This window comes from Arachis ipaensis, chromosome B8 (assembly GCF_059453495.1).
Source record: "Arachis ipaensis isolate K30076 ecotype BB chromosome B8, ASM5945349v1, whole genome shotgun sequence".
Taxonomy (NCBI): Eukaryota; Viridiplantae; Streptophyta; class Magnoliopsida; order Fabales; family Fabaceae; genus Arachis; species Arachis ipaensis.
The window spans coordinates 17,768,354-17,793,857 of NC_142443.1; the positions used below are offsets into that span (position 1 = coordinate 17,768,354).

General features: G+C 37.7%; 1 protein-coding gene and 1 non-coding gene across 2 annotated transcripts in view; one reads left to right on the forward strand and one right to left on the reverse strand.

Annotated features, from left to right (window-relative positions):
- The window catches only part of LOC107611935 (putative sesquiterpene synthase), a 112,253-nt gene that overhangs the window by 34,441 nt on the left and 52,308 nt on the right, over positions 1-25,504 (forward strand). The window lies entirely within an intron of this gene.
- LOC148547340 (small nucleolar RNA R71) lies at positions 10,318-10,425 on the reverse strand. The gene has a single exon (XR_015897377.1). It is a non-coding gene; the product is annotated as a small nucleolar RNA R71 (small nucleolar RNA).

The window sequence follows — 25,504 nt, forward strand, 5'->3', positions numbered from 1 at the left end:
CTGAAGCGTGGCTGGAGGCGTGCCAGTGGCACAAATCGTCCCACGCGACCGCGTCACTGATACGTCCGCGTCACATGGGAATAATGGCCTCTCACGCGACCGTGTGACCCACGCGGCCGCGTGCCCTGATTTTCGACGTAAAAAGGGTGCACAACCAAAAGTTGTGCTAGAGTGGTGCTGGACTGGCGCTGGACGCGCAGTCTATCTCACGCGACCGCGTACCCCACGCGATCGCGTCACCCAATATTTGGCAATTAATGATTTCTGAATAGAGAGTTGTGCGAAAGCGAGGCTGCCCTCGCGCCAGTAGCATAAAACGGGTCACGCAACCGCGTGACCGACGCGACTGTGTCAATCAGTTTAAGCGCAGGCCGCGCGACCGCGTGCCCCACGCGACCGCATCGCTTGCGCCGCACAGCCTATCCTAATTTGCCAAATCTTTTATCTTTTCCCCCCAATCCTAATTTTTCCTCCCTCCTTTCATACTTACTTCTTCTCCCCTTCTTTCCCTTCTCATTCTTCTTATCTTTTATTTTATTTTATTTTATTTTATTGCATACTCTCATTCATTGCATATTTTTATTTTTCTAAATTTATTATTTTACCATTGGTGTTCAAATGTTCTTATTCAACTGTTACATCTTTTCTGGTATTTTCTTGGTGCTTAATGACTTGTTTAATTCTGATTAAGTAATATTATTTAAATCAATGCCAATCTTTTATATCTGTATTACCTTTGCATTGACATGAATTTATATTATCTCTCCTTCCCCACTCTCTTCCCCATTGTTGTACATTTTGTACCTCTGGCATGCCATGGCTTCTATTATTTTCTCACTTGCATGTTGTAGCTACCATGTAATTGAGACCCTTATTATTTGGCATTAACCCACCCATACTGTATTTATTTTCCTATCTTTATTTCTGGGTTACTCTTCTTCCTTTTTTTTTTCTTTCAGGATGGCCACCAGGAAGAGAACCGGAAGACGTTTACATGGGGAGACAGGCTAGTCAATCTGCACAATCTATAGAGAAAAGCATCAGTTGAAACCACCCGTCCACTTGCACATCTTAGCCTGCACCGAGGACAGTGCAATCTTTAAGTGTGGCGAGGTCGATACCGATCTCCATGGGTTAGTACCTTTCTGTTTCAACACCAATGTTTAAATTTTCTTTATTAAATTAGTTGTTGCATTTGCATGTTTAATTGCATATTTATTTGATTTTTTGCATTTAGTTACTGATTGATTAAAATAATAAGTTTCTTCGTAAGATCCTATTTTTGAAAATTTTCACTAATTTAAATAAATAAAAAAAATTTTAAAAACTTTTATGTGTTAAACTTGTTTGAAGTTGTATGTGGAACATGGTTTTTGAGCCAAAGAACACACAACCTGTGAGATTTGAGCTTATTTATATGGTTACATTATTTAACCATAAATATTTTATTCCTGTGTGTTTCCTTCTCTATGATTGTAATCTATATTTTGTTCCAATCTATATGTCCAACATTTAGTGTATTTACATGCTTGCATATGATTGAGGCCATTATTTGATTTTAACTCACTTATCCCAAATAAGCCTACCCTTTACATCACCCTTGTTAGCCACCTTGAGCCTTTTTATCCCCATTTATTCTGTTTTATAACTGCAACACTAGCCTTAAGCGGAAAACAAATTAATTATCCCAAGTGAATCTTTGGTTAGCTTAAGATAGTGTGTTAATTAAGTGTGGGAAAATTGTGGGAACATGGGTTAATAAGGGAATGTATCATGTTTCTAATTTATTTTAATATTGGAAATTTGGGAACCTACTCATGAAAAAAACCAAAATAGAAAAATAATGAAAAATCCATGTGCATTGACAAGTTATGTTTGCTTTTTCAAAAAAAAAATCAATAAATAAATAAGGGGACAAAATTACCCCAATACTAAGTTAATAAAAAGATCAATGCACATGTGATAAAAGTAAAGAAAATTTGGTACATGAGTATGGGAATTATACAAAAGTGGGAATTTTGGGTAGCTAAGCATGAATTTAAAAATATATAGAGTGTGTATATAGGTGAGAGCTTAGGTTAGTCAAGGATTCAGTTCATAGCTCACTTAGCCATATATATATATACCCTCACCCTTACCTTGGCCCCATTACAACCTTGAAAAGACCTCATGATGTTTGCATTGGCACATTAAATATTTGTTGATTGGTTAGATGAAGAACAAAGTTTAGAAAGCATGAATAGGGAAGAGTAGAGTGAATAACCCTATACACTTGAGAGATTAGAGTGATATACACTTCCTGTGAGGGTTCAATGCTTGATTCTATGTTCCCTGCTTTCATGAGCTATCTTCTTACAAGTTTACTTGTCTTTATTTTATATAACTTAAATTAGTGGAATTTGATTCATATTTGTCTTGGAGAACTTATTTACTTTTAACCAAGTAGGTAGAAACGTTTTGCATATAGTTGCATTCATATACATAGGTTGCATTTCATGCATTCTACTATTCCTCTTCATTCTTTTATAGTTATCTTGGATTTAGCATGAGGACATGCTATTGTTTAAGTGTGGAGAGGTTGATAAACCCATATTTTATGAGTTATTTTGTACTTAGTTTGAGTGATTTATTCAATCCTTCACCCACTTATTCATATTAATTGCATGGTTTCACTTTTCCTTCCTTATTATGTGATGTGTGTGAAAAACATGTTTCCTAAGCTTTAAAATTAATTATTTTAATTACCTCTATTTCCATTCGATGCCGTGATTAGTGTGTTGAGTAGTTTCAGATTTTCTAAGGCAGAATGACTTAAAGGATGGAAAAGGAAACATACAAAAATGGAAGGAAAGTGCGAAATGGAGCTTTAAAGAAACTAGCACCCACGCGATCACATGGACGACGCGATCGCGTGCCAGAAGCGAAGAAGCAGCGACGCTGCCGCATGACTGACGCGACCGCGCTCCTCAAGCAGAACGCATACGACGCGGACGCGTCGCTGACGCGACCGCGTGGCAAGGAAAAGATCCGAATGACGCGACCGCGTGACCCACGCGGACGCGTGACCCACGCGGACGCGTGATAGAGGCCACGCATCAGAATTTACAGAATACGCCCCCAGCGATTTCTGAAGCCCTTTTGGCCCAGATCCAAGCGCAGACAGCACAGATTAGAGGTTATAAATTGGAGGAATGCATCCATTCAAAGGGAGCTCGCATTTTTTTTATTTTCAATTATTTAGATTTAGTTTTGAGAGAGGTTCTCTCCTCTCTCTCTCTTAAGATTTAGGACTTCTCTTAGCTTTTAAGAGTGACTCTCGATCCAGGTTTAATATTTCTTTGTTTTAAGTTTCACTTTAATTATTTATTCCAGCATTTGAATTGATTATTTCCTTTTATAATTTAATTTATGAATTATTCCATGTTACAGACTATTATTTGAATTTAATGATATTTGAGGTATTTCAGTTTATGATTGCTCTTTTTAATTCATGTTACTATTGGCTCCCATCTAAGGACATTTTTTATTCCAGCAATTTACTTTTTACCCTTTTGGTCTTGGTTAAGGAATTCGTAACTCAACAGTTATTAAGCTCAGCAAAATTGATAATCGTTATCTTGCTAATTGAACTGAACTTCAATAATCCCAACTTTTTAGGAAATAAATAGGATTCGAAGGTCAAACTAATTAGTCCCTTGACTTACCTTTGTTTCAAAGGTTAACTAAGTGGAATTTAGATTCAAATTTCATTATTGTTGAGAGAGATAATTAAGTTGGACTTCCAATTTCTCTTACCTTGCCAAAAGTTTGCTTTACAGTATTTATTTATTTTTAATTGCCATTTAAATTAATTTTCATAATTATTCCCCGTTCTTGAAACCCCGAAGTTACAATCTCCATAGCCAATAATAAGAACATACTTCCTTGCAGTTCCTTGAGAAGACGACCCGAGGTTTGAATACTCGGTTAACAATTTTTAAAGGGGTTTGTTACTTGTGACACCCAAAAAAACGTTTGAAAGAAAGGTTGATTGCTTGGTTTAGTGACTATACTTACAACGAGAGTTTAATATAACTTCTAAACCATCAATCTTCCTCTCATCACTCTGTCAAAGCACGGCTAATCATCTGTCGGTTCTCGATCATACTGGAATAGGATTTACTATCCTTTTGCGTCTGTCACTATGCCCAGCACTCGCGAGTTTGAAGCTCGTCACAGCCATCCCTTCACGGATCCTACTCGGAATACCACAAACAAGGTTTAGACTTTCCGGATCTCAAGAATAGCCGTCCATGGGTTCTAACTTATACCACGAAGATTCTGGTTAAGGAATCCAAGAGATACACCTTCAAGCCTTGTTTGCATGTAGAATGGAAGTGGTTGTCAGGCACGCGTTCATAGGTGAGAATGGTGATGAGCGTGACATAATCATCACATTCATCATGTTCTTGGGTGCGAATGAATATCTTAGAATAGGAATAAGCTGAATTGAATGGAAAATAGTAGTAATTGCATTAATACTCGAGGAACAGCAGAGCTCCACACCTTAATCTATAGTGTTTAGAAACTCTACCGTTGAAAATACATAAGAACAAGGTTCAGGCATGGCCGAGAGGCCAGGCCCCAAAACGTGATCAATATGATCCAAAGATAAACTACAAATGCATAAGATCTAAATACAATAGTAAAAAGTTCTATTTATACTAAACTAGTTACTAGGGTTTACAGAAATGAGTAAATGATGTAAAAATCCACTTCCGGGGCCCACTTGGTGTGTGCCTGGGCTGAGCTTGAAGCTTTCACGTGTAGAGGTCTTCCTTGGAGTTGAATGCCAGTTTGTAACCTGTTTCTGGCATTTAACTCTACTTTGCAACCTGTTTCTGACGTTTGACTCTAGAATTGGGCAGAGAGCTGGTGTTCAACGGTAGTTTACATCGTCTAAACTCGGGCAAAGTATAGATTATTATATATTTCTAGAAAGCCCTGGATGTCTACTTTCCAACGCAATTGAGAACGTGCTATTTGGAGTTTTGTAGCTCCAGAAAATCCATTTCGAGTGCAGGGAGGTCAGAATCCAATAGCATCAGCAGTCCTTTGTCAGCCTCTGAATCAGATTTTTGCTCAGGTCCCTCAATTTCAGCCAGAAATTACTTGAAATCATAGGAAAACACACAAACTCATAGTAAAGTCCAGAAATGTGATTTTTAATTAAAAACTAATAAAAATATAATAAAAACTAACTAAAACATACTAAAAACAATGCCAAAAAGCGTATAAATTATCCGCTCATCACCTTCCAATTTTAAATCATTATTCACATTATTCATTCAAGTCATTATTTCTTCATACTTTTTCTTCTTTTTATTTCCAAATTGCAGTATAAAACTCTATAATCATGGCTGCTCGCAGCAATAATAATTAGGCTACATATTTGGATTTCCTGTGACACCTACCATACAGAGTTTTATGCTTAAGTCGTAAAACAGAGGTGGTGTGATATTATGACCTCTAAAATAAAATACAATACATATAATAATTGAAAGAACGTAGTATACTAGGAGCCTTGAAGAATAGGTAAAGCAAAATCGCAAAATTTAAAAGTGCAACGTTCAGAAATAGCGTAACTTGCATATGAAGAAAACTAAGGTTCACTAACATATATATATATATATATATATATATATATATATATATATATATATATATATATATATATATATATATATACATATACATGAGGATAGTCTATACATATATAACAAAAGATCGAAAGTAAAGTCCCAAAATATCCACTTCGCTACAGAAACTCCAGACGCCTAGCGAGGTTCCTCTCAACCTGCATCTGAAAAACAACAATATCATATGGGATGAGAATCGGAGGTTCTCAGCATGGTAAAGCTGCCACGTACATAAGATATAAGGTCCTGGGAATGCCAGAGACAATCCTAGGATGCCGACACTCGAATTGTAAATCTTAAAGAGCTAAAACAGAAACCATAAACGGGTAGTCCTCTAAGGTTCTAACTTAACCGATGAAATTGCACAGACAGACAAGCAGACAATGATAAACACAAGTAGAATACAAGTAATATAGATAGCAAGTATAACAATTAGCATATTATAATCACTTAGAAATTCCCAATTAATGCACAAGCAAGCAATTCAAACAATATGCACATGATGTATGTTTGTCCTATGACTAATGAGTCCTATCTATCGGTTATAAAGCCAACCTGACAAGACCGACTGCTAAACCCTGGACTGTCCCCCGACGCACATCCCCAAGACTCTATTCATAGCTTTTTCTCATTTATATATAATTGCTCAATGGGGGAACCTTCCCGAGAATTTATAAGTGCCCGGTCACTGATGAGCGGATAATCTATACGCTTTTTGGCATTGTTTTTAGTATGTTTTTAGTATGATTTAGTTAGTTTTCATTATATTTTTATTAGTTTTTTAATAAAAATCACATTTCTGGACTTTACTATGAGTTTGTGTGTTTTTCTGTGATTTTAGGTAATTTCTGGCTGAAATTAAGGGACCTGAGCAAAAATCTGATTCAGATGCTGACAAAGGACTGCTGATGCTGTTGGATTCTGACCTCCCTGCACTCGAAATGGATTTTCTGGAGCTATAGAACTCCTAATGACGTGCTCTTAATTGAGTTGGAAAGTAGACATCCAGGGCTTTCCAGCAATATATAAAAGTCCATACTTTGCCCAAGTTTAGACGACGTAAACTGGCGTTCAATGCCAGCTCTCTGCCCTATTCTGGAGTCAAATGCCAGAAACAGGTTAAAAAGCAGAGTTAAACGCTAGAAACAAGTTACAAACTGGCATTCAACTCCAAGGAAGACCTCTACACGTGAAAGCTTCAATGCTCAGCCCAAGCACACACCAAGTGGGCCCCGGAAGTGGATTTCTACATCATTTACTTATTTCTGTAACCCTATTGACTAGTCTGATATAAATAGGACTTTTTACTATTGTATTAGACATCTTTGATCAGTTTTATGCTATCTTAGACCTTCATGGAGGCTGGCCTCTCGGCCATGCCTGGACCTTGTTCTTATGTATTTTCAACGGTGGAGTTTCTACACATCATAGATTAAGGTGTGGAGCTCTGCTGTACCTTGAGTATTAATGCAATTACTACTATTTTCCATTCAATTCAGCTTATTCTTGTTCTAAGATATTCATTCGCACACAAGAACTTGATGAATGTGATGATTATGTGACGCTCATCATCATTCTCACTTATGAACGCATGCCTGACAACCACATCTGTTCTACATGCAAACAAGGCTTGAATGTGTATCTCTTGGATTCCTTAACCAGAATCTTCGTGGTATAAGTTAGAATTATTGGTGGCCATTCTTGAGAATCCAGAAAGTCTAAACCTTGTCTGTGGTATTCCGAGTAGGATTCAGGGATTGAATGACTGTGACGAGCTTCAAACTCGCAAGTGCTGGGCGTAGTGACAGACGCAAAAGGATTACTGAATCCTATTCCAGCAGGATCGAGAACCGACAGATGATTAGTCATGCTGTGACAGAGCATTTGGACCATTTTCACTGAGAGGACGGGATGTAGCCATTGACAACGGTGATGCCCAACATACAGCTTGCCATGGAAAGGAGTAAGGATGATTGGATGAAAGCAGTAGGAAAGCAGAGATCCAGAAGGAATACAGCATCTACATGCACTTATCTGAAATTCCCACCAATGATTTACATAAGTATCTCTATCTTTATTTTATGCTTTATTTACCTCTATATTTTCGAAAACCATTATAACCATTTGAATCCGCCTGACTGAGATTTACAAGATGACCATAGCTTGCTTCATACCAACAATCTTCGTGGGATTGACCCTTACTCACGTAAGGTTTATTACTTGGACGACCCAGTGCACTTGCTGGTTACTTGTGTGGAATTGTGACGAAGTGAGATTCATGTTTGAGAGCACCAAATCTTTGGCGCCATTGTAGATGATCACGATTTCGCGCACCTAGTTTTTGGCGCCGTTGCCGGGGATTGTTCGAGTTTGGACAACTGACGGTTCATCTTGTTGCTCAGATTAGGTAATTTTATTTTATTTTTAAAGCCTTTTATTTTCGAAAAAAAATTTCAAAAAAATAAATTATTCTATGTTCTTCAGAATTTTTAAGAATGAATTCTAGAGTTTCAGATGATGCTGTCATCATCATAGGAGCTAGTTGATTCCCATCAATTTGGCTGTTGTTTGTAATGTCCTGCTAAAGCTTGGCTAGCCATGTCTAGTGTTTTGGACCGGAGCTTTCACTGAAAGCTTGGCTGAAGCTTTAAACTAACATTGCTTGATTCCTGGAATTCATATTAAAAATTTTTGAAATCCTTATTTTCCCTTTTCTAAAATAATTTTCGAAAAATTACAAAAAAATTTAATAAAATCATAAAAAAAACAAAAAATTTGATGTTTCTTGTTTGAGTCTAGTGTCAAATTGTAAGTTTGGTGTCAAGTACATGTTTCTATGTTTCTTGCATTTTTCGAAAATTCATGCACGGTGTTCTTCATGATCTTCAAGTTGTTCTTGATGATCTTCTTTGTTTGATTTTTGCATTTTTATGATTTGTGTCTTTTCTTGTTTTTCATCATATGCATTTTTGCATTCATAGTGTCTAAACATTAAAAATTTTTTAAGTTTGGTGTCTTGTATGTTTATCTTTTCTTAAAAAATTTTCAAAAATAAGTTCTTGATGTTCATCTTGATCTTCAAAGTGTTCTTGGTGTTTATCTTGACATTCAAAGCATTCTTGCATGCATTGTGTGTTTTGATTCGTAATTTTCATGTTTTGAGTCTTTTCATTGTTTTTCTCTTTCATAATTAAAAATTCAAAAATAAAAAATATACCTTTCCCTTTTTCTCTCATAAAAATTCGAAAATTTGAGTTGACTTTTTCAAAACTTTTTAAAATTTAGTTGTTTCCTATGAGTCAAGTCAAATTTTCAATTTAAAAATTCTATCTTTTTCAAATCTTTTTCAAAAATCAAATCTTTTTCATTTTTCCCAATATTTTTGAAAATTTTAAATTTTGATTTTCAAAATCTTTTTCTTATCTTTATTTCATATTTTCGAAAATCTCACTAACATTTAAAGTTTTAATTCAAAAAATTTTCAAGTTGTTACTCGCCTATTAAGAAAAATTCAATCTTTAAATTTTAAAATCATATCTTTTTGTTTCTTGTTAGTCAAGTAATCAACTTTAGTTTTTAAAATCAAATCTTTTTAAATTTCTTTTTCAAATCTTTTTCAAAATAAATTTCAATCACATCTCTTTCAAAATCAATTTCAAAATCTTTTCTAACTTCTTATCTTTTCAAAATTGATTTTCAAATCTTTTTCAATAATCTTATCTTTTTGTTTTATTCTTATATTTTTCAAAACTATCTAACTAATTCTCTCTCTTTAATTTTCGAAAACCCCTCCCCTTGTTTTCAAAATTTCCTTTTTAAATAATTAATTGTTTTAAAGTTTAATTTAATTTCATTTTTCTTTTTAAAATTTTCGAATTTAACTTTAATTTTTTTTATGTAATTTTCGAATTCTTCTCTTCTCCATCTCCTTCTATTTAATTATTCATCTACTAACACTTCTCTTCACTCAAAAATTCGAACCCACCCTTCTCCTCTGTGTTCGAATTTTTCTCTTTTCCTTCTTTTTTCTTCTCTTCTACTCACATAAAGGAACCTCTCTACTGTGGCAAAGAGGATCCCTATTATTTTCTGTTCTCTTCTTTTTAATATGAGCAGGAACAAGGATAAGAACATTCTTGTTGAAGCTGATCTTGAACCTGAAAGGACTCTGAAGAGGAAGCTAAGGGAAGCTAAAGCACAACTCTCTGGGGAAAATCTGACGGAAATTTTCGGAAAAGAAGGAGACATAGCCGAAAATAATAACAATGCAAGGAAGATGCTTGGTGACTTTACTGCACCAAATTCCAATTTACATGGAAGAAGCATCTCAATCCCTGCCATTGGAGCAAACAATTTTGAGCTTAAACCTTAATTAGTTTCTCTGATGCAACAAAACTGCAAGTTTCATGGACTTCCATCAGAAGATCCTTTTCAGTTCTTGACTGAATTCTTGTAGATATGTGATACTGTTAAGACCAATGGGGTTGATCCCGAGGTCTACAGGCTTATGCTTTTCCCGTTTGCTGTAAGAGACAGAGCTAGAATATGGTTGGACTCTCAACCTAAAGATAGTCTAAACTCTTGGGATAAGCTGGTCATGGCTTTCTTAGCCAAGTTCTTTCCTTCTCAAAAGCTTAGAAAGCTTAGAGTGGATGTTCAAACCTTCAGACAGAAAGAAGGTGAATCCCTCTATGAAGCTTGGGAGAGGTACAAGCAACTGACCAAAAAGTGTCCTTCTGACATGCTTTCAGAATGGACCATCCTGGATATATTCTATGATGGTCTGTCTGAGTTATCAAAGATATCACTGGATCATTCTGCAGGTGGATCCATACACCTAAAGAAAATGCCTGCAGAAGCTCAGGAACTCATTGACATGGTTGCAAATAACCAGTTTATGTACACTTCTGAAAGGAATCCTGTGAGTAATGGGACGCCTCAGAGGAAGGGAGTTCTTGAAATTGATGCTCTGAATGCCATATTGGCTCAGAACAAAATATTAACTCAGCAAGTCAATATGATTTCTCAGAGTCTGAATGGATTGCAAGCTGCATCCAACAGTACTAAAGAGGCATCTTCTGAAGAAGAAGCTTATGATCCTGAGAACCCTACAATAGCAGAGGTGAATTATATGGGTGAACCCTATGGAAACACCTATAATTCCTCATGGAGAAATCATCCAAATTTCTCATGGAAGGATCAACAAAGGCCTCAACAAGGCTTTAATAATGGTGGAAGAAACAGGGCTAGCAATAGCAAGCCTTTTCCATCATCCACTCAGCAACAGACAGAGAATTCTGAGCAGAATTCATCTAGCTTAGCAAATATAGTCTCTGATCTATCTAAGGCCACTTTAAGTTTCATGAATGAAACAAGGTCCTCCATCAGAAATTTGGAGGCACAAGTGGGCCAGCTGAGTAAAAGAATCATTGAAACTCCTCCTAGTACTCTCCCAAGCAATACAGAAGAAAATCCAAAAGGAGAGTGCAAGGCCATAACATTACTTGGTGTGGCCGAATCCATAGAGGAGGAGGAGGACGTGAATCTTAGTGAGGAAGACCTCCTGGGACATTCAATTACCAATAAGGAATTTTCCTTTGAGGAACCAGAGGAATCTGAGGCTCATCTAGAGACCATAGAGATTCCATTGAACCTCCTTTTACCATTCATGAGCTCTGAAGACTATTCATCTTCTGAAGAAGATGAAGACATTGTTGAAGAGCAAGTTGCCCAGTAATTAGGAGCAATCATGAAGCTGAATGCCAAATTATTTGGTAATGAGACTTGGGAGGATGAACCTCCATTGCTCATCAAGGAACTAAATGCCTTGGATCAGCAAACTCTACCTCAAAAGAAATAGGATCCTGGTAAATTTGTAATTCCCTGTAACATAGGCACCATGACCTTTGAGAAGGCTCTGTGTGACCTGGGGTCAGGCATAAACTTAATGCCACTCTCTGTAATGGAGAAACTAGGGATCTTTGAGGTACAGGCTGCCAAATTCTCATTAGAGATGGCAGGCAAATCCATGAAATAGGCTTATGGATTAGTAGAGGACGTGTTAGTAAAGGTTGAAGCCCTTTACATCCCTGCTGATTTCATAATCCTAGACACTGGGAAGGATGAGGATGAATCCATCATCCTTGGAAGACCCTTCCTAGCCACAGCAAAAGCTGTGATTGATGTGGACAGAGGAGAGTTGGTCCTTCAACTGAATGAGGACAACCTTGTGTTTAAAACTCAAGGATCTCCTTCTGTAACCATGGAGAGGAAGCATGAAAAGCTTCTCTCACTGCAGAGTCAACCAAAGCTCCCACAGTCAAACTCTAAGTTTGGTGTTGGGAGGCCACAACCAAACTCTAAGTTTGGTGTTGAACCCTCACATTCAAACTCTAACTTTGGTGTGAACATCTGTGAGGCTCCATGAGAGCTCACTGTCAAGCTATTGACACTAAAGAAGCGCTTGTTGGGAGGTAACCCAATGTTATTTAATTATTTTATTTATTTTCCATTGCTATTTTATGTTTTTTGTAGGTTGCTGATCATGTGAAGTCACAAAAATTACTGAAAAATCAAAAATAAAATGAAAAACAGAATGAAAAACTGCACACCCTGGAGGAAGAACTTACTGGCGTTTAAACGCCAGTAAGGGTAGCAGAATGGGCGTTAAACGCCCAGTCTGGCACCATTCTGGGCGTTGAACGCCAGAAACAAGCACCAGACTGGCGTTTAACGCCAGAACCAAGCATGGAAGTGGCGTTTAACGCCAAGAATGGGCAAAAAGCTGGCGTTTAACGCCAAAACCAAGCAGCAAGCTGGCGTTTAACTCCAGACATGCATGCTAAGGGCGTTTTACATGCCTAATTGGAGCAGTGATGATCTGTAGACCCCACAGGATCCCCACCTACCTCACCTCTTCTTCTCTCCTCCTCACACCTTTTCATAAACCTCTTCCCCAAATACCCTTCACCAATCACCTCCATAACTCTTCCCCAAAAACCCTTAACCACTCAAATCCATCCACTCTTCCCCATAAACCCCACTTATCTCCAAAATTCAAATTCTTTTCCCTCCACAACCAACCCTAATGACCGAACCCAAACCCCCTCCCTCCACTATATAAACCCCTCAACACTACTCCATTTTCACACATTACAACCCTTTCTTCTTCCCCTTGGTCGAATACACACCTCTCTCCCTCTCCTCCATTTTCTTCTTCTTCTACTATTTCTCTTCTTATTTTGCTCGGGGACGAGCAAACATTTTAAGTTTGGTGTGGTAAAAGCATAGCTTTTTTGTTTTTCCATAACCATCAATGGCACCTAAGGCCAGAGAAACCTTAAGAAAGAGGAAAGGGAAGGCAATTGCTTTCACCTCTGAGTCATGGGAGATGGAGAGATTCATCTCAAAGGTCCATCAAGACCACTTATATGAAGTTGTGGCCAAGAAGAAAGTGATCCCCGAGGTTCCTTTCAAGCTCAAAAAGAATGAGTATCCGGAGATCCGACATGAGATTCAAAGAAGAGAATGGGAAGTTCTCTCTAATCCTATTCAACAAGTCGGGATCTTAATGGTTCAAGAGTTCTATGCAAACGCATGGATCACTAGGAACCATGATCAAAGTACGAACCCGAATCCAAAGAATTGGCTTACCATAGTTCGGGCGAAATACTTAGATTTCAGTCCAGAAAATGTAAGGTTGGCGTTCAACTTGCCAATGATGCAAGAAAACGCACACCCCTACACTAGAAGGGTCAACTTTGATCAAAGGTTGGACCAAGTCCTTATGGACTTATGTGTGGAAGGAGCTCAATGGAAAGTTGACTCAAGATGCAAGCCGGTTCAATTGAGAAGACTGGACCTTAAGCCTGTAGCTAGAGGATCGTTGGAGTTCATCCAACGCTCAATCATTCCTACTAGCAACCGGTCTGAAGTTACTGTAGACCGGGTCATCATGATCCATAGTATCATGATTGGGGAGGAAGTAGAAGTTCATGAGATTATACCTCAAGAACTCTACAAGGTGGCTGACAAGTCTTCCACTTTGGCAAGGTTAGCCTTTCCTCACCTCATTTTCCATCTATGCAATTCGGCTGGGATTGACATAGAGGGAGATATCCTCATTGATGAGGACAAGCCAATCACTAAGAAAAGGATGGAGCAAACAAGAGATCATGGGCCTCACCAAGAGCATGAGGAAATCCCTCACCATGAAATCCCTGAGATGCCTCAGGGGATACACTTCCCTCCACAAAACTATTGGGAGCAAATCAACACCTCCCTAGGAGAATTAAGTTCCAACATGGGACAACTAAGGATGGAGCACCAAGAGCACTCCATCATCCTCCATGAGATTAGAGAATATCAAAGAGCAATGAGGGAGGAGCAACAAAGACAAGAAAGAGACATAGAAGAGCTCAAGAGTGATGAGCGGATAATTTATACGCTTTTTAGCATTGTTTTTAGTAAGTTTTTAGTAGGATCTAGTTACTTTTAGGGATGTTTTTATTAGTTTTTATGCTAAATTCACATATCTGGACTTTACTATGAGTTTGTGTGTTTTTTTGTGATTTCAGGTAAATTCTGGCTGAAATTGAAGGACCTGAGCAAAACTCTGAAAAAAGGCTGACAAAGGACTGCTGATGTTGTTGGATTCTGACCTCCCTGAACTCGAAATGGATTTTCGGGAGCTACAAAACTCCAAATGGCACGCTCTCAACGGCTTTGGAAAGTAGACATCTAGGGCTTTCCAGAAATATATAATACTCTATACTTTGTTAGAGATTAGATGACGCAAACTGGCGCTCAACGCCAGTTCTACGCTGCATTCTGGAGTCAAACTCCAGAAACACGTCACGAACCAGAGTTGAACGCCAGTAACACGTTACAACTTGGCGTTCAACTCCAAAAGAAGCCTCTGCACGTGGAAAGCTAAAGCTCAGCCCAAGCACACACCAAAGTGGGCCCCAAAAGTGGATTTCTGCATTTAAACTTAAATTCTGTAAACCCTAGTAACTAGTCTAGTATAAATAGGACTTTTTACTATTGTATTTACATCCTTGGTCTCAGTTTTAATCTATTGTTCATCTTAGGAGACTATTGATCACGTTTAGGAGGCTGGCCTCACGGCCATGCCTGAACCTTGTTCTTATGTATTTTCAACGGTAGAGTTTCTGTACTCCATAGATTAAGGTGTGGAGCTCTGCTGTACCTTGAGTATTAATGCAATTACTACTATTTTCTATTCTATTCAACTTATTCCTATTCCAAGATATTCGTTGCACTTCAACATGATGAATGTGATGATCCGTGACACTCATTATCATTCTCACTTATGAACGCATGACTGACAACCACTTCCATTCTACCTTAGACCGGGCGCATATCTCTTGGATTCTTGACCCACGACGAATGGTTGCCTCGCCTGACAACCGAGCCTCCCATTCCGTGGAATCAAAGTCTTCGTGGTATAAGCTAGAATTGATGGCGGCATTCGTGAGAATCCGGAAAGTCTAAACCTTGTCTGTGGTATTCCGAGTAGGATTCAGGGATTGAATGACTGTGACGAGCTTCAAACTCGCGAGTACTGGGCGTGATGACAAACACAAAAGGATAGAAGATCCTATTCCGGTATGATCGAGAACCGACAGATGATTAGCCGTGCTGTGACAGAGCATTTTGGACCATTTTTACTGAGAGGACGGGATGTAGCCATTGACGACGGTGATGCCCAACATACAGCTTGCCATGAAAAGAAGTAAGAAGGATTGGATGAAAGCAGTAGGAAAGCAGAGATTCAACAGGAACACAGCATCTCCATACACTTGTCTGAAATTCTCACCAATGAATTACATAAGTATCTCTATCTTTATTTAACGCTCCCTTTATCTATACTTTCGAAACCTTTATATCCAATTTAATCCGCCTGACTGAGATTTACAAGATGACCATAGCTTGCTTCATACCAACAATCTCCATGGGATCGACCCTTACTCACGTAAGGTATTACTTGGACGACCCAGTGCACTTGCTGGTCAGCTACACGGAGTTATGACAAATTATGAATTAAGATTAGAGCACCAAGTTTTTGGTGCCATTACCAGGGATCACAATTTCGCGTACCAAGTTTTTGGCGCCGTTGCCGGAGATTGTTCGAGTTTGAACAACTGACGGTTCATCTTGTTGCTTAGAATTTTATTTTAATTTTAAGCTTTTTGTTTTTATCAATTTTATTTTCGAAAAAAAATAATAAATAAATAAATTTTCAAAAAAATAAATTATTCTATGTTCTTCAGAATTTTTAAGAATGAATTCTAGAGTTACATGTTGACATATTGAAGTCTGGCTGGCTGTAAAGCCATGTCTAAATTCTTTTGGACTGAGGCTTCAACTAATCACATCAATGCATGTAATGTCCTGCTGAAGCTTGGCTGGCCATTGGCCATGTCTAGTGTCTTGGACCGGAGCTTTCACTGAAAGCTTGGCTGGCTAGTAAGCCATGTCTAATTCCTGGACTGAAGCTTTAGACTAACATTGCTTGATTCCTGGAATTCACATTAAAAATTTTGAAATCCTTATTTTTCCTTTTTCAATTAATTTTTGAAAAATACCAAAAAATTTTTGTAAAATCATAAAACCAAAAATATTTTCTATTTCTTGTTTGAGTCTAGAGTCAAGTTTTAAGTTTGGTGTCAATTGTATATTCATCTTGCATTTTTCGAAAATTGCATTGATGCATTGCATTCATCATGATCTTCAAGTTGTTCTTGATGAACTTTCTTGTTTGATCTTCATATTATATTGTTTTGTGTTGTATGGTGTTTTTCGTATGCATTCTTGCATCCATAGTGTATAAACATGAAAGATTTCTAAGTTTGGTGTCTTGCATGTTTTCTTTGCATCAAAAATTTTTCAAAAATATGTTCTTGATGTTCATCATGATCTTCAAAGAGTTCTTGGTGTTCATCTTGACATTCATAGTGTTCTTGCATGCATCATGTGTTTTGATTCATAGTTTTCATGTTGTGAGTCATTATCATGTTTTTCTCTCTCCTCATCATAAAAATTTTCAAAAATAAAAAATATATATCTTTTCCTTATTTCTCTCATAAATTTCGAAACCTTGGGGTTGACTTTTTCAAAATTTTTAAAATTAGTTGTTTCTTGTTAGTCAAGTCAAAGATTTCAATTTCAAAAATATATCTTTTCAAAATCTTTTTCAAAATCAGATCCTTTCCTTTGGTTTTCGAAAATTTTTAAAATCTTTTTCAAAATATTTTTCAAAATCTTTTTCCTATTTTTACATCATATTTTTTAAAATTACATCAACAATTAATGTTTTGATTCAAAAATTCCAAGTTTGTTACTTTCTTGTTAAGAAAGATTCAAACTTTAAATTCTAGAATCATATCTTGTGGTTTCTTGTGAGTCAAGTCATTAATTGTGATTCTAAAAAATCAAATCTTTTTCAAAACTAATTTCAATCATATCTTTTTAAAACCATATCTTTTCAAAATCATATCTTTTCAATCATATCTTTTTCTAACTTCTTATCTTTTCAAAATTAAACTCAAAAACTTTTTCCAAATCATCTAACTATTTTTTTTCAATTTTTATTTTCTAAAAATTTACTAACCAATTTTTCAAAAAATAAATAAATAAGTAATTTTCGAAATTCTCTCCCTCTCACCTCTCTTTCTAATTATTTTATTTATCTACTAACTATTTTCTATTCAAAAAAAATAAAATAAAATAAAAAAATTTTCGAACCCTCTCCCTCTTTTTATGTTCGAATTTTTCTCTTCTACTCTTCTTCCCTTCCACTCACATAAAGGAACCTTTATACTGTGGTAAAGAGGATCCCTATTATTATTTTCTGTTCCCTTCTTTTTCATATGAGCAGGAGCAAGGACAAGAACATTCTTGTTGAAGCAGATCCTGAACCTGAAAGGACTCTGAAGAAGAAACTGAGAGAAGCTAAAATACAACAATCCAGAGAAAACCTTACAGAAATTTTTGAAAAAGAAGAGGAGATAGCAGACAAGTCAAGAAAACAAGTTTATGGATTGGTAGAGGACATGTTAGTGAAGGTTAAAGGCCTTTACATCCCTGCTGATTTCATAATCCTAGACACTGGGAAGGATGAGGATGATGGCATCATCTTTGGAAGACCCTTCCTAGCCACAGCAAGAGCTGTGATTGATGTTGACAGAGGAGAGCTAGTCCTTCAATTGAATGGGGACCACCTTGTGTTTAAAGCACAAAGATCTTCCTCTGCAACCATGGAGAGGAAGCATGAAAAGCTTCTCTCAATACAGAGTCAAACAAAGCCCCCACAATCAAATTCTAAGTTTGGTGTTGGGAGGCCACAACCAAACTCTAAGTTTGGTGTTGAGAAGCCCCCACATTCAAACTCTAAGTTTGGTGTTGGGAGGCCCTCATCAAGCTCTGAACATCTGTGAAGCTCTATGAGGGCTCACTGTCAAGCTATTGACACTAAAGAAGTGCTTACTGGGAGGCAACCCAATTTTGAATTATCTAATTTTATTTTTCTTTTATTGTTCTTTTATGTTTTATTAGGTTCATGATCATGTGGAGTCACGAAAAAAATTACTAAAATTAAAAATAAAATCAAAAATAGCAGAAGAAAAATCACACCCTGGAGGAAGGACTTACTGGCGTTTAAACGCCAGTTAGGAGCATCTGGCTGGCGTTCAATGCCAGAACAGAGCATGGATCTGGCGTTGAACGCCAGAAACAAGCAACATCCAGGCATTCAAATGCCAGGAATACACCCTGGGAAGAGCTGGCGCTGAATGCCAGAAACAAGCATGGAACTGGCGTTCAACGCCAGAAACAAGCATGAAACTGGCGTTCAACGCCAGAAACATGCTGCACATGGGCGTTGAACGCCCAGAACGAGCATCACTTCGGCGTTCAAATGCCAGAATTGTATGCAAAGGCGTTTTACATGCCTAATGGGTGCAGGGATGTAAATCCTTGACACCTCAGGATCTGTGAACCCCACAGGATCATCTCAGGATCTGTGGACCCCACAGGATCCCCACCTACCTCCACTCATATTCTTCCCTCTTCTCAACATTCATTCTCTCCTTCCAATAAACACCCTTCCCCAAAACCCCTCACCAATCACCTCAATCTCTCTTCTCCATCACCTCTTCACCACTCACATCCATCCATCTCTCCCCCACCCAATCCCACCCATATGGCCGAAACATACACATCTCTCCCTCTCCTCCATATCTTCTTCTCCTTCTTCTATTCTTTCTTCTTTTGCTCGAGGGCGAGCAACATTCTAAGTTTGGTGTGGTAAAAGCATAGCTTTTTTGCTTTTCCATAACCATTGATGGCACCTAAGGCCAAAGAAACCTCAAAAAAAAAAAAGAAGAGAAAAGGGAAGACAATTGCTTCCACCTCTGAGTCATGGGAGATGGAAAGGTTCATCTCAAGGATCCATAGCTCAGTAGTATAGCATTTGACTACAAATCAAGAGATCCCTGAGATATATCAGGGGATACATTTTTCTCTACAACTATTGGGAGCAACTAAGGATAGGGATACCAAAATCACTAGGGATCAAGCAACTAAGGCAAGGAAGAGACATAGAGGAGCTCAAAAAGCACCATTGGTCCTTCAAGAAGGCGCCACCCTCACTAAGGTGGACACATTCCTTAACTTCCTTGTTCTTAATTCTCTATTTTTTGATTTTATGCTATATGTTTATTTATGTTTTGTGTCTCTACTTCATGATCATTAGTATCTAGTAACTATGTCTTAAAGCTATGAATAATTCCATAAATCCTTCACCTCTCTTAAATGAAAAAATGTTTTAATTCAAAAGAACAAGAAGTACATGAGTTTCGAATTTATCCTTGAATTTAGTTTAATTATATTGATGTGGTGACAATACTTTTTGTTTTCTGAATGAATGCTTGAACAGTGCATATGTCTTTTGAATTTGTTGTTTATGAATGTTAAATATGTTGGCTCTTGAAGAATGATGAAAAAGGAGAAATGTTATTTGATGATCTGAAAAATCATAAAAATGATTCTTGAAGCAAAAAAAAGCAGTGAATATAAAAGTTTGCAGAAAAAAATATATAAAAAAAAAAAGAAAAGCGAGCAGAAAAAGCCAATAGCCCTTAAAACCAAAAGGCAAGGGTAATAAAAAGGATCCAAGGCTTTGAGCATCAGTGGATAGGAGGGCCTAAAGGAATAAAATCCTGGCCTAAGCGGCTAAACCAAGCTGTCCCTAACCATGTGCTTGTGGCGTGAAGGTGTCAAGTGAAAAACTTGAGACTGAGCGGTTAAAGTCGTGATCCAAAGCAAAAAGAGTGTGCTTAAGAACCCTGGACACCTCTAATTGGGGACTCTAGCAAAGCTGAGTCACAATCTGAAAAGGTTCACCCAGTTATGTGTTTGTGGCATGTATGTATCTGGTAGTAATACTGGAAAACAGAGTGCTTTGGGCCACGGCCAAGACTCAAAAGTAGCTGTGTTCAAGAATCAACATACTTAACTAAGAGAATCAATAACACTATCTGAAATTCTAAGTTCCTATAGATACCAATCATTCTGAACTTCAAAGGATAAAGTGAGATGCCAAAACTGTTCAGAGGCAAAAAGCTACAAGTCCCGCTCATCTAATTAGAATTAATATTCATTGATATTTTGGAATTTATAGTATATTCTCTTTTTTTTATCCTATTTAATTTTCAGTTGCTTGGGGACAAGCAACAATTTAAGTTTGGTGTTGTGATGAGCGGATAATTTATACGCTTTTTGGCATTCTTTTTAGTAAGTTTTTAGTAGGATCTAGTTACTTTTAGGGATGTTTTTATTAGTTTTTATGCTAAATTCACATTTCTGGACTTTACTATGAGTTTGTGTGTTTTTCTGTGATTTCAGGTAAATTCTGGCTAAAATTGAAGGACCTGAGCAAAACTCTAAAAAAAGGCTGACAAAGGACTGCTGATGCTGTTGGATTCTGACCTCCCTTCACTCGAAATGAATTTTCTGGAGCTACAAAACTCCAAATGGCGCGATCTCAATGGATTTGGAAAGTAGACATCTAGGGCTTTCCAGCAATATATAATAGTCTATATTTTGTTAGAGATTAGATGACGCAAACTGGCGCTCAACGCTAGTTCTACGCTGCATTCTGGAGTCAAACGCCAGAAACACGTCACGAACCAGAGTTGAACGCCAGTAACACGTTACAACTTGGCGTTCAACTTCAAAAGAAGCCTCTACACGTGGAAAGCTAAAGCTCAGCCCAAGCACACACCAAAGTGGGCCCCGGAAGTGGATTTTTGCATTTAAACTTAAATTCTGTAAACCCAAGTAACTACTCTAGTATAAATAGGACTTTTTACTATTGTATTTACATCCTTGGTCTCAGTTTTAATCTATTGTTCATCTTAGGAAACTATTGATCATGTTTAGGGGGCTGGCCTCACGGCCATGCCTGAACCTTGTTCTTATGTATTTTCAACGGTAGAGTTTCTGCACTCCATAGATTAAGGTGTGGAGCTCTGCTGTACCTTGAGTATTAATGCAATTACTACTATTTTCTATTCTATTCAACTTATTCCTATTCCAAGATATTCGTTGCACTTCAACATGATGAATGTGATGATCCGTGACACTCATTATCATTCTCACTTATGAACGCGTGACTGACAACCACTTCTGTTCTACCTTAGACCGGGCGCATATCTCTTGGATTCTTGACCCACGACGAATGGTTGCCTCGCCTGACAACCGAGCCTCCCATTCCGTGGAATCAAAGTCTTCATGGTATCAGCTAGAATTGATGGCGACATTCGTGAGAATCTGGAAAGTCTAAACCTTGTCTATGGTATTTCGAGTAGGATTTAGGGATTGAATGACTGTGACGAGCTTCAAAATCGCGAGTACTGAGCGTGATGACAAACACAAAAGGATAGAAGATCCTATTCCGGTATGATCGAGAACCGACAGATGATTAGCCGTGCTGTGACAGAGCATTTTGGACCATTTTCACTGAGAGGACGGGATGTAGCCATTGACGACGGTGATGCCCAACATACAGCTTGCCATGGAAAGAAGTAAGAAGGATTGGATGAAAGCAGTAGGAAAGCAGAGATTCAACAGGAACACAGCATCTCCATACACTTGTCTGAAATTCTCACCAATGAATTACATAAGTATCTCTATCTTTATTTAACGCTCCCTTTATCTATACTTTCGAAACCTTTATGTCCAATTTAATCTGCCTGACTGAGATTTACAAGATGATCATAGCTTGCTTCATACCAACAATCTCCGTGGGATCGACCCTTACTCACGTAAGGTATTACTTGGACGACCCATTGCACTTGCTGGTCAGCTACATGGAGTTGTGACAAATTATGAATTAAGATTAGAGCACCAAGTTTTTGGAGCCATTACCAGGGATCACAATTTTGCGTACCAAAGAGCACCATTGGTTCTTCAAGAAAAGGAAGACCCCACCCTCACTAAGGTGGACCCATTCCTTAATCTCCTTGTCTTTTTATTTTTCTGTTTTTATTCTCTATGCTTTATGTTTATGTTTGTGTCTTATTACATGATCATTAGAATCTAGTAACTGTGTCTTAAAGCCAAGAATGTCCTATGAATCCATCACCTTTCTTAAATGAAAAATGTTTTAATTACAAAAGAACAAGAAGTACATAAATTTCGAATTCATCCTTGAAATTAATTTAATTATTTTGATGTGGTGACAATACTTTTTGTTTTCTGAATGAATGTCTGAACAGTGCATATGTCTTTTGAATTTGTTGTTTATAAATGTTAAATATGTTGGCTCTTGAAGAATGATGAAAAAGGAGAAATGTTATTTGATAATCTGAAAAATCATGAAATTGATTCTTGAAGCAAGAAAAAGCAGTGAAGAACAAAGCTTGCAGAAAAAAAAAAATATATATATATATATATATGCGAAAAAAAAGAAAAGAAAAAGCAAGCAGAAAAAGCCAATAGCCCTTAAAACCAAAAGGCAAGGGTAATAAAAAGGATCCAAGGCTTTGAGCATCAGTGGATAGGAGGGCCTAAAGGAATAAAATCCTGGCCTAAGCGGCTAACCCAAGCTGTCCCTAACCATGTGCTTGTGGCGTGAAGGTGTCAAGTGAAAAGCTTGAGACTGAGCGGTTAAAGTCGTGATCCAAAGCAAAAAGAGTGTGCTTAAGAACCCTGGACACCTCTAATTAGGGACTTTAGCAAAGCTGAGTCACAATCTGAAAAGGTTCACCCAGTTATGTGTCTGTGGCATGTATGTATCCGGTGGTAATACTGGAAAACAGAGTGCTTTAGGCCACAGCCAAGACTCATAAAGTAGCTATATGTTCAAGAATCAACATATGAACTAGGAGAATCAATAACACTATCTAAATTCTAAGTTCCTATAGATGCCAATCCTTCTGAACTTCAAGGGATAAAGTGAGATGCCAAAACTGTTCAGAGGCAAAAAGCTACTAGTCCCGCTCATCTGATTGGAGCTAAGTTTCATTGATAGTTTGGAGTTTATAGTATATTCTCTTCTTTTTATCCTATTTGATTTTCAGTTGCTTGGGGACAAGCAACAATTTAAGTTTGGTGTTGTGATGAGTGGATAATCTATACGCTTTTTGGCATTGTTTTTAGTATGTTTTTAGTATGATTTAGTTAGTTTTCATTATATTTTTATTAGTTTTTAAATAAAAACCACATTTCTGGACTTTACTATGAGTTTGTGTGTTTTTCTGTGATTTCAGGTAATTTCTGGCTAAAATTAAGGGACCTGAGCAAAAATCTGATTCAGAGGCTGACAAAGGACTGCTGATGCTGTTGGATTCTGACCTCCCTGCACTCGAAATGGATTTTCTGGAGCTACAGAACTCCAAATGGCGTGATCTTAATTGAGTTGGAAAGTAGACATCCGGGGCTTTCCAGAAATATATAATAGTCCATGCTTTGCCCAAGTTTAGACGACGCAAACTGGCGTTCAACGCCAGCTCTCTGCCCTATTCTGGAGTCAAACGCCAGAAACTGGTTGCAAAGCAGAGTTAAACGCCAGAAACAAGTTACAAACTGGTGTTCAACTCCAAGAAAGACCTCTACACGCGAAAGCTTCAATGCTCAGCTCAAGCACACACCAAGTGTGCCCCGGAAGTGGATTTCTACATCATTTACTTATTTCTGTAACCCTAGTGACTAGTCTGATATAAATAGGACCTTTTACTATTGTATTAGACATCTTTGATCCGTTTTATGCTATCTTAGACCTTCATGGAGGCTGGCCTCTCGGCCATGCCTGGACCTTGTTCTTATGTATTTTCAACGGTGGAGTTTCTACACACCATAGATTAAGGTGTGGAGCTTTGCTGTACCTCGAGTATTAATGCAATTACTACTATTTTCCATTCAATTCAGCTTATTCTTGTTCTAAGATATTCATTCGCACACAAAAACTTGATGAATGTGATGATTATGTGACGCTCATCATCATTCTCACTTATGAACGCGTGCCTGACAACCACTTTCGTTCTACATGCAAACAACGCTTGAATGTGTATCTCTTGGATTCCTTAACTAGAATCTTCGTGGTATAAGCTAGAATTATTGGTGGCCACTCTTGAGAATCCGGAAAGTCTAAACCTTGTCTGTGGTATTCCGAGTAGGATTCAGGGATTGAATGACTGTGATGAGCTTCAAACTCGCAAGTGCTGGGTGTAGTGACAGACGCAAAAGGATTACTGAATCCTATTCCAGCAGGATCGAGAACCGACAGATGATTAGCGTGCTGTGACAGAGCATTTGGACCATTTTCACTAAGAGGACGGGATGTAGCCATTGACAACAGTGATGCCCAACATACAGCTTGCCATGGAAAGGAGTAAGGATGATTGGATGAAAGCAGTAGGAAAGCAGAGATCCAGAAGGAATACAGCATCTACATGCACTTATCTGAAATTCCCACCAATGATTTACATAAGTATCTCTATCTTTATTTTATGCTTTATTTACCTCTATATTTTCAAAAACCATTATAACCATTTGAATCCGCCTGACTGAGATTTACAAGATGACCATAGCTTGCTTCATACCAACAATCTCTGTGGGATCGACCCTTATTCACGTAAAGTTTGTTACTTGGACGACCCAGTGCACTTGCTGGTTAGTTGTGTAGAATTGTGACGAAGTGAGATTCATGTTTGAGAGCACCAAGTCTTTGGAGCCATTGTAGATGATCACGATTTCGCGCACAAGTCACCTTTACGTCTTAGGGTCAATAGAGTATCGAGTCTCAACCTGGGACACGTGGTGGCAAGCCACGATACTTTAGCCAAGAAAACTCGTATCTCGGATAAAATTGAGTGTATAAGCCTCATAAACATTCATAATCATTGCAAAATCAATCATTAAAACCATGGCACCAAATACACTCCAAGTATTCACATTTTCATATATATTTCATCAATTTTCCAATCTTCCTTCACCCCCAAGTTACCACCATTTCCTAGCTTCATCTCATTACTAGGCCTATTACTAAGATTTAGGGTTAAAAGTGAAAAAATAGAAGTTTAGAGGTTTGAAATTAAGCTTTAAAACACAAAATTCATATTTTTGTACGTGTGGGAGTGCATTTTGCCCATCACGAGTACGCATTACCTCGTCCGCGTACGCAGGCACACTGAACAGAACCAAACGTCAGCATATGAAACCCAAGCTTGCGTAGGCAATGGTCTCTTTTTGCCCTTGATGCGTACGCATTACCTTGTCCACGTACGCATGCATGTCAAACA